Source organism: Medicago sativa, chromosome 3, assembly GCF_051527215.1.
Source record: "Medicago sativa cultivar Bolivia chromosome 3, Bolivia_mono, whole genome shotgun sequence".
Lineage (NCBI taxonomy): Eukaryota > Viridiplantae > Streptophyta > Magnoliopsida > Fabales > Fabaceae > Medicago > Medicago sativa.
In genome coordinates, this window is record NC_140751.1 from 57,912,749 (window position 1) to 57,923,919 (window position 11,171).

At 35.9% G+C, this 11,171-nt stretch overlaps 1 long non-coding RNA gene across 1 annotated transcript; it reads left to right on the top strand.

The window, feature by feature from the left end:
* Positions 1–1,138: 1,138 nt before the first annotated feature.
* LOC146938605 (uncharacterized) lies at positions 1,139–3,490 on the top strand. Its single transcript, XR_015031359.1, has 2 exons — positions 1,139–1,550; positions 3,294–3,490. It is a non-coding gene; the product is annotated as an uncharacterized LOC146938605 (long non-coding RNA).
* The last annotated feature ends 7,681 nt before the right edge of the window (positions 3,491–11,171 follow it).

Here is an 11,171-nt window from a genome sequence, read left to right on the forward strand (position 1 = left end):
CTTCTTAAGAGGTATTATGGAACAAGCGAGGAGTTCTCGGAATATTGAATAAGTAATGAGACTGATCCGGTCAGCGAAGAATATGACAAAGGCATAATGGATATGACTTTATTTAAGTATGATAAGAAGGATATATGCAAGGATATGTGATATGACAAGAAAAAAAAATGCAGGTAAGAGTCGAAAGGTTTCTTTTGGCAACTCAAATTAAAGATTGAATTATCAAGTGTGAGGCCGGTATTAAAAGAAGAAGTGTTATGCAGGATGAGGTGACATTGTGTGAACGTAACCGGATATGATGTTTTGAAGATTCACATTATTTGTTCTCAGAATGAGGAGATGAGATAATGTTATGAGGGTCAAGGATCCTATATGAATTATGTTATGCAATTATGCGAGTCTCCAAGATATGCATGTAAGTCAAGAAAGAATAAGAAAGAAGTTACTTTAAAGTTCAAGAATTTCATTCTGGATGGAGATATAAATCATGAGTTATGCACGATTAAGTGCATACTCTCTTATGTCAGACCTGTTAAACGATCACGATACTTGCTATGAAGATTTCGAACTATGATTTAAAAACTCTTAAATTCAAAATGGGTATTGAGAGACTTGGAAACGAAATTATTTAAACATGACAATTATTTTTTTTCAAAAATTCTTTTAAAAGATTATGTCTCTATTCGTTCCAAGGATCCGAATACTCATGTTTAGAAAACTCTAAATTTGACCGATATTAGGATCAAGAAGGTTATGTTCAGATGCATGCGGGTTAAGAAACAAGATGAGGACATGATACGAAAAACTCTATGAATAAGTATGAATAGAATATGTATGGTTTAGACCATAGATAGTAAGTTTTGTTATGATGATTGGTAGTCGATCTCTAAAATTTCGAGGACGAAATTTCTTTAAGGGGGGTAGAGTGTAACATCCCACTCGTCAGCTAATGGAAATTTTACCTGCTAAGTGTATCAGAGGAATGATGTTCATGGAAAGTAAGTTAATGGAAATATTTTATGATATGTCAGTTTAATACGAGTTAAGTATCAGAGACGGATGTAGCACGTTTGAGGCAAGGGCAATTTGGTAATTGTGCGGGAAAGGATATTTATTTGGAAAGGCACCAAAATATCTTATTTTCCAATCTTCTTTCTCTCTCTTATGCCAAAGACTTTCTTCTCTCCTTCCCTCTTCTCTCTCACGCCCCCTTTCTTCTTCTTTTCATCAATCTTTTGCAAATCTTCTTCCTCAATTAGCAAGGCTCTAATCCTTGTTCTTTCAAGATAACATGGTCATGTGAAAGCTTGGTTTGGCTTAGGGTTTGGAAGATTGGTTGAATTAATAAGTTAGGGTTTTGGTGAGGAAGCTTTGGGTTGGAACAAAATGATCAAGCAAGGATCATGAAGCTTTATATTGCAAGGAAACAAAGAGATAGATGGAAGAAGTGGGATTGATGAGCTTAAGCCATGGTTTTGTGTTGAATCAAGAACTAGGGAGTTGTCATGCTTGGCCTTGGAGGCTTTGGGAATCAAGTGCAAACAATTGAGGTGAGTTCCATAGATAGATTACCCACCTTTGGGATTGATTAATCTTGTAGAAAAATCATGATTTATGCTAAGTATAGTTTTTATGTAACTTTAGTACCCCAAGCCAATCCTAGGTGATTATAGGTTAAAATTGCCATGATATATGTTTAAATAAGTCTATATATGTTGTTGGATGTATTTGGTGCATTACAGGGTCGAATTGGACGAGTTTTGGGTCGAAAATGGCGAAAACCCGCGGCCGGAACACGCGAAAACGCAGAATTCGCAGCGCTGCGCCTGTACAAGGGCGCTAGGCGCCCACACACAGGGAGCCAGCGCTAGGCGCCCCACTCCTGGCGCCAGGCGCCCCAGACAGGACAACCTCCGCGTTGTTCTGCGTTCGGGTGCTTGGGGGCAGTCGCGTGGGGGTCCGTAGCGATCGTTTCGAAGTGTTCTTTGACTGTTTTCACTTATTTTTCTACTGGAACAAACTTAGCTTTGTCAAATCATAAGATTTATAAACGGCTTGGAATTGGGTTTTCGGCACTTTCGGTCTTTAGAAATTATTGAAAATTGCACACATCATCCAATGATCCTTGCATCGATAATCGTGGCAATCTTAGCATGTATTACAAGGATGGCTCAAGAGAGTTTAAGCATGATGGGGTAGCAATGAACTAAGAAAGGGAATGAACATAGAGCCTCGGCTTAGCTAGTCGAGAAATAGAAAGATAGCATGAATGATAAGTATGACAAGTATAGGATATGTTTCCCCGAATGATAAGACGCGGAGTGTATTCTCTTCGCATATGATCAAGTATGCCTTAGCAAGTATGAGTTACCGACAATCGGATCGATCAAGGTTCCGAGGTAAACATGTATGTATGATTATGTCTAACTTATATGCACGACAAGACCATGATTAATATGTGTAGGTGGCATGTCTCTTGTTATCCACATCAGGGGGATGCAAGGGGTTCTCGTAATGAGAACGATTCAAGCCGTAAGGGACCCGCATGTCACTGAGTAACAAGACGTAGGTGTTCGTGTCTCTTGTTATCCACGCCAGGGGGATACGGGAGGTTCTCGACCTAAGGGGAACGGTTTAAGCCGCAAGGGACCCGCACGACACTGAGGGAGTCCGATGTACGTACATCGGTCATGTATGGGATTGATCTCGGGGTTACTCCACCCGGGACTATCCGTAAAATGAATCAAGATAATAACTGTTTGTTCAACGCTAACCAATTAATGAACTTAGACACGATTATGTTTATTATGATTATGATTATGTTATGTTTATGCTCATGATCGAGCCCATGTATGATTATGTTTAAGAACAATAATAAGAGCATGATATGTTATTAGACGGGAGCTAGATATGTATAGGACAAGTAAAGAAAGCTATGCCGTGACGACCTTAGGTTTCCTTAATCGTCCGGTTTAGAATCATGTCATGAATATGCTATGTTATTTATGTTTAGGCCTTGTTACGTATAGCGTACACTTGGCAATGCGGTTTAGGTTCCCTCAACCGCCATGACATGTATAGATGAGAAGCCTATAACAAGTAAGATATGACTATGACGGCTCTAGTATGCACTACCGTCTAAGTTTGCAAGTCCCCACACACGTATAGTCAACCGTCAGGTTGTAATGTAGACACGTGGTGACCGTAGGTTTTCCCTTGAGGTTACCTATAGCCTAGGAATTAGGGGAACTCACTGAGACATTATGTCTCATCCCAATCCTTATTTGTTTCAGATAAGCAGGATGTTTATGCGTGTTCGAAGCAGGATGGATATTACTTCAGGGGTTCGTTCGTAAAGCTGCAGGACGTTATGGATATCAAGGATGTATTTTATGTATGGATGAGTTGTGTTGTATTATTATTTATATGAACGTAACTTGATGTAAATATTATTCATTCGAAGTTTTTAATTGTTGTATATTTTAATGTATCCAGTACTAATATTAACGCACGTGCCAGACTTTCTAGATACGTCTGGTATGGGTGTTACAGAACTATTACATGCTTCGATTCGATAAAGCTAGGCCACTTTATGCCCTTTTTTGTGAAAGAAAAAGGGTCAAAAACGAGTAAAATCCGTAAATTAACAAGGAAATTCACTTTACCACCATTTCGGCCGTTTTTGAAATTTCTAAAATCAACCATGGAAGTCGTAGATATGCTCGTTAGATTCCCTAGGAACTATTACATGCTTTGATTCGATAAGGCTAGGCTACTTTATGCCCTTTTTATTGAAAGAAAAAGGGTCAAAAACGAGTAAAATCCGTAATTTAACAAGGAAATTCACTTTACCACCATTTTGGCCGTTTTTGAAATTTCTAAAATCAACCATGGAAGTCGTAGATTTGCTCGTTAGATTTCCTAGGAACTATTACATGCTTCGATTCGATAAGGCTAGGCCACTTTATGACCTTTTTAGTGAAAGAAAAAGGGTTAAAAACGAGTAAAATTCGTAAATTTACAAGGAAATTAACTTAACCCCCATTTTGGCAGTTTTTGAAAATTCTAAAATCGACCGTGGATGTCGTAGATATGCTTGTTATATTTCCTAGGAACTATAACATTGTTCGATTCGATAAGACTAGGCCACTTTATGCCTTTTTTAGTGAAAGAAAAAGGGTCAAAAACAAGTAAAATCCGTAAATTAACAAGGAAATTAACTTAACCCCCATTTTAGCCGTTTTTTAAAATTCTAATATAAACCATGGAAGTCGTAAATATGCTTGCTAGAATTCCTAGGAACTATTACATGGTTCGATTCAATAAGGCTAGGCCACGTTATGCCCTTTTTAGTGAAAGAAAAAGGGTCAAAAACGAGTAAAATCCGTAATTTAACAAGGAAATTCACTTTACCACCATTTTGGCCTTTTTTGAAATTTCTAAAATCAACCATGGAAGTCGTAGATATGCTCGTTAGATTTCCTAGGAACTATTACATGCTTCGATTCGATAAGGCTAGGCCACTTTATGCCCTTTTTATTGAAAGAAAAAGGGTCAAAAACGAGTAAAATCCGTAATTTAACAAGGAAATTCACTTTACCACCATTTTGGCCGTTTTTGAAATTTCTAAAATCAACCATGGAAGTCGTAGATATGCTCGTTAGATTTCCTAGGAACTATTACATGCTTCGATTCGATAAGGCTAGGCCACTTTATGTCCTTTTTAGTGAAAGAAATAGGGGTCAAAAACGAGTAAAATCCGTAAATTAACAAATAAATTTACTTTACCACCATTTTGGCCGTTTTTGAAATTTCTAAAATCAACCATGGAAGTGGTAGATATGCGCGTTAGATTTTCTAGGAACTATTACATGCTTCGATTCGATAAGGCTAGGCCACTTTATGTCCTTTTTAGTGAAAGAAATAGGGGTCAAAAACGAGTAAAATTCGTAATTTAACAAGGAAATTCAATTTACCACCATTTTGGCCGTTTTTGAAATTTCTAAAATCAACCATGGAAGTCGTAGATATGCTCGTTAGATTTCCTAGGAACTATTACATGCTTCGATTCGATAAAGCTAGGCCACTTTATGCCCTTTTTTGTGAAAGAAAAAGGGTCAAAAACGAGTAAAATCCGTAAATTAACCAGGAAATTCACTTTACCACCATTTTGGCCATTTTTGAAATTTCTAAAATCAACAATGGAAGTCGTAGATATGCTCGTTAGATTTCCTAGGAACTATTACATGCTTCGACTCGATAAAGCTAGGCCACTTTATGCCCTTTTTAGTGAAAGAAAAAGGGTCAAAAACGAGTAAAATCCGTAATTAAACAAGGAAATTCACTATACCACCATTTTGGCCGTTTTTGAAATTTCTAAAATCAACCATGGAAGTCGTAGATATGCTCGTTAGATTTCCTAGGAACTATTACATGCTTCGATTCGATAAAGCTAGGCCACTTTATGCCCTTTTTTGTGAAAGAAAAAGGGTCAAAAACGAGTAAAATCCGTAAATTAACCAGGAAATTCACTTTACCCCCATTTTAGCCATTTTTTAAAATTCTAATATAAACCATGGAAGTCGTATATATGCTTGCTAGAATTCCTAGGAACTATTACATGGTTTGATTCGATAAGGCTAGGCCACGTTATGCCCTTTTTAGTGAATGAAAAAGGATCAAAATCGAGTAAAATCCGTAATATAACAAGGAAATTCACTTTACCACCATTTTGGCCGTTTTTGAAATTTCTAAAATCAACCATGGAAGTCGTAGATATGCTCGTTAGATTTCCTAGGAACTATTACATGCTTCGATTCGATAAGGCTAGGCCACTTTATGTCCTTTTTAGTGAAAGAAATAGGGGTCAAAAACGAGTAAAATCCGTAAATTAACAAGTAAATTTACTTTACCACCATTTTGGCCGTTTTTGAAATTTCTAAAATCAACCATGGAAGTCGTAGATATGCGCGTTAGATTTTCTAGGAACTATTACATGCTTCGATTCGATAAGGCTAGGCCACTTTATGACCTTTTTAGTGAAAGAAAAAGGGTTAAAAACGAGTAAAATTCGTAAATTTAAAAGGAAATTAACGTAACCCCCATTTTGGCCGTTTTTGAAAATTCTAAAATCGACCGTGGATGTCCTAGATATGCTTGTTATATTTCCTAGGAACTATTACATTCTTCGATTCGATAAGACTAGGCCACTTTATGCCTTTTTTAGTGACAGAAAAAGGGTCAAAAACGAGTAAAATCCGTAAATTAACAAGGAAATTAACTTAACCCCCATTTTAGCCGTTTTTTAAAATTCTAATATAAGCCATGGAAGTCGTATATATGCTTGCTAGAATTCCTAGGAACTATTACATGGTTCAATTCGATAAGGCTAGGCCACGTTATGCCCTTTTTAGTGAAAGAAAAAGGATCAAAATCGAGTAAAATCCGTAAAATAACAAGGAAATTCACCTTACCACCATTTTGGCCTTTTTGAAATTTCTAAAATCAACCATGGAAGTCGTAGATATGCTCGTTAGATTTCCTAGGAACTATTACATGATTCGGTTCGATAAGGCTAGGCCACTTTATGCCCTTTTTAGTGAATGAAAACGGATCAAAAACGAGTAAAATCCGTAAATTAACAAGGAAATTCACTTTACCACCATTTTTGGCCGTTTTTGAAATTTCTAAAATCAACCATGGAAGTCGTAGATATGCTCGTTAGATTTCCTAGGAACTATTACATGCTTCGATTCGATAAAGCTAGGCCACTTTATGCCCTTTTTTGTGAAAGAAAAAGGGTCAAAAACGAGTAAAATCCGTAAATTAACAAGGAAATTCACTTTACCACCATTTTGGCCGTTTTTGAAATTTCTAAAATCAACCATGGAAGTCGTAGATATGCTCGTTAGATTCCCTAGGAACTATTACATGCTTTGATTCGATAAGGCTAGGCTACTTTATGCCCTTTTTATTGAAAGAAAAAGGGTCAAAAACGAGTAAAATCCGTAATTTAACAAGGAAATTCACTTTACCACCATTTTGGCCGTTTTTGAAATTTCTAAAATCAACCATGGAAGTCGTAGATTTGCTCGTTAGATTTCCTAGGAACTATTACATGCTTCGATTCGATAAGGCTAGGCCACTTTATGACCTTTTTAGTGAAAGAAAAAGGGTTAAAAACGAGTAAAATTCGTAAATTTACAAGGAAATTAACTTAACCCCCATTTTGGCCGTTTTTGAAAATTCTAAAATCGACCGTGGATGTCGTAGATATGCTTGTTATATTTCCTAGGAACTATTACATTGTTCGATTCGATAAGACTAGGCCACTTTATGCCTTTTTTAGTGAAAGAAAAAGGGTCAAAAACAAGTAAAATCCGTAAATTAACAAGGAAATTAACTTAACCCCCATTTTAGCCGTTTTTTAAAATTCTAATATAAACCATGGAAGTCGTAAATATGCTTGCTAGAATTCCTAGGAACTATTACATGGTTCGATTCAATAAGGCTAGGCCACGTTATGCCCTTTTTAGTGAAAGAAAAAGGGTCAAAAACGAGTAAAATCCGTAATTTAACAAGGAAATTCACTTTACCACCATTTTGGCCTTTTTTGAAATTTCTAAAATCAACCATGGAAGTCGTAGATATGCTCATTAGATTTCCTAGGAACTATTACATGCTTCGATTCGATAAGGCTAGGCCACTTTATGCCCTTTTTATTGAAAGAAAAAGGGTCAAAAACGAGTAAAATCCGTAATTTAACAAGGAAATTCACTTTACCACCATTTTGGCCGTTTTTGAAATTTCTAAAATCAACCATGCAAGTCGTAGATATGCTCGTTAGATTTCCTAGGAACTATTACATGCTTCGATTCGATAAGGCTAGGCCACTTTATGTCCTTTTTAGTGAAAGAAATAGGGGTCAAAAACGAGTAAAATCCGTAAATTAACAAATAAATTTACTTTACCACCATTTTGGCCGTTTTTGAAATTTCTAAAATCAACCATGGAAGTGGTAGATATGCGCGTTAGATTTTCTAGGAACTATTACATGCTTCGATTCGATAAGGCTAGGCCACTTTATGTCCTTTTTAGTGAAAGAAATAGGGGTCAAAAACGAGTAAAATTCGTAATTTAACAAGGAAATTCAATTTACCACCATTTTGGCCGTTTTTGAAATTTCTAAAATCAACCATGGAAGTCGTAGATATGCTCGTTAGATTTCCTAGGAACTATTACATGCTTCGATTCGATAAAGCTAGGCCACTTTATGCCCTTTTTTGTGAAAGAAAAAGGGTCAAAAACGAGTAAAATCCGTAAATTAACCAGGAAATTCACTTTACCACCATTTTGGCCATTTTTGAAATTTCTAAAATCAACAATGGAAGTCGTAGATATGCTCGTTAGATTTCCTAGGAACTATTACATGGTTTGATTCGATAAGGCTAGGCCACGTTATGCCCTTTTTAGTGAATGAAAAAGGATCAAAATCGAGTAAAATCCGTAATATAACAAGGAAATTCACTTTACCACCATTTTGGCCGTTTTTGAAATTTCTAAAATCAACCATGGAAGTCGTAGATATGCTCGTTAGAATTCCTAGGAACTATTACATGCTTCGATTCGATAAGGCTAGGCCACTTTATGTCCTTTTTAGTGAAAGAAATAGGGGTCAAAAACGAGTAAAATCCGTAAATTAACAAGTAAATTTACTTTACCACCATTTTGGCCGTTTTTGAAATTTCTAAAATCAACCATGGAAGTCGTAGATATGCGCGTTAGATTTTCTAGGAACTATTACATGCTTCGATTCGATAAGGCTAGGCCACTTTATGACCTTTTTAGTGAAAGAAAAAGGGTTAAAAACGAGTAAAATTCGTAAATTTAAAAGGAAATTAACGTAACCCCCATTTTGGCCGTTTTTGAAAATTCTAAAATCGACCGTGGATGTCCTAGATATGCTTGTTATATTTCCTAGGAACTATTACATTCTTCGATTCGATAAGACTAGGCCACTTTATGCTTATTTTAGTGAAAGAAAAAGGGTCAAAAACGAGTAAAATCCGTAAATTAACAAGGAAATTAACTTAACCCCCATTTTAGCCGTTTTTTAAAATTCTAATATAAGCCATGGAAGTCGTATATATGCTTGCTAGAATTCCTAGGAACTATTACATGGTTCAATTCGATAAGGCTAGGCCACGTTATGCCCTTTTTAGTGAAAGAAAAAGGATCAAAATCGAGTAAAATCCGTAAATTAACAAGGAAATTCACTTTACCACCATTTTGGCCTTTTTGAAATTTCTAAAATCAACCATGGAAGTCGTAGATATGCTCGTTAGATTTCCTAGGAACTATTACATGCTTCGGTTCGATAAGGCTAGGCCACTTTATGCCCTTTTTAGTGAAAGAAAACGGATCAAAAACGAGTAAAATCCGTAAATTAACAAGGAAATTCACTTTACCACCATTTTTGGCCGTTTTTGAAATTTCTAAAATCAACCATGGAAGTCGTAGATTTGCTCGTTAGATTTCCTAGGAACTATTACATGCTTCGATTCGATAAGGCTAGGCCACTTTATGACCTTTTTAGTGAAAGAAAAAGGGTTAAAAACGAGTAAAATTCATAAATTTACAAGGAAATTAACTTAACCCCCATTTTGGCCGTTTTTGAAAATTCTAAAATCGACCATTGATGTCGTAGATATGCTTGTTATATTTCCTAGGAACTATTACATTGTTCGATTCAATAAGACTAGGCCACTTTATGCCTTTTTTAGTGAAAGAAAAAGGGTCAAAAACAAGTAAAATCCGTAAATTAACAAGGAAATTAACTTAACCCCCATTTTAGCCGTTTTTTAAAATTCTAATATAAACCATGGAAGTCGTAAATATGCTTGCTAGAATTCCTAGGAACTATTACATGGTTCGATTCAATAAGGCTAGACCACGTTATGCCCTTTTTAGTGAAAGAAAAAGGGTCAAAAACGAGTAAAATCCGTAATTTAACAAGGAAATTCACTTTACCACCATTTTGGCCTTTTTTGAAATTTTTAAAATCAACCATGGAAGTCGTAGATATGCTCGTTAGATTTCCTAGGAACTATTACATGCTTCGATTCGATAAGGCTAGGCCACTTTATGCCCTTTTTATTGAAAGAAAAAGGGTCAAAAACGAGTAAAATCCGTAATTTAACAAGGAAATTCACTTTACCACCATTTTGGCCGTTTTTGAAATTTCTAAAATCAACCACGGAAGTCGTAGATATGCTCGTTAGATTTCCTAGGAACTATTACATGCTTCGATTCGATAAGGCTAGGCCACTTTATGTTCTTTTTAGTGAAAGAAATAGGGGTCAAAAACGAGTAAAATCCGTAAATTAACAAGTAAATTTACTTTACCACCATTTTGGCCGTTTTTGAAATTTCTAAAATCAACCATGGAAGTGGTAGATATGCGCGTTAGATTTTCTAGGAACTATTACATGCTTCGATTCGATAAGGCTAGGCCACTTTATGTCCTTTTTAGTGAAAGAAATAGGGGTCAAAAACGAGTAAAATTCGTAATTTAACAAGGAAATTCAATTTACCACCATTTTGGCCGTTTTTGAAATTTCTAAAATCAACCATGGAAGTCGTAGATATGCTCGTTAGATTTCCTAGGAACTATTACAAGCTTCGATTCGATAAAGCTAGGCCACTTTATGCCCTTTTTTGTGAAATAAAAAGGGTCAAAAACGAGTAAAATCCGTAAATTAACCAGGAAATTCACTTTACCACCATTTTGGCCATTTTTGAAATTTCTAAAATCAACAATGGAAGTCGTAGATATGCTCGTTAGATTTCCTAGGAACTATTACATGCTTCGACTCGATAAAGCTAGGCCACTTTATGCCCTTTTTAGTGAAAGAAAAAGGGTCAAAAACGAGTAAAATCCGTAATTAAACAAGGAAATTCACTTTACCACCATTTTGGCCGTTTTTGAAATTTCTAAAATCAACCATGGAAGTCGTAGATATGCTCGTTAGATTTCCTAGGAACTATTACATGCTTCGATTCGATAAAGCTAGGCCACTTTATGCCCTTTTTTGTGAAAGAAAAAGGGTCAAAAACGAGTAAAATCCGTAAATTAACCAGGAAATTCACTTTACCCCCATTTTAGCCATTTT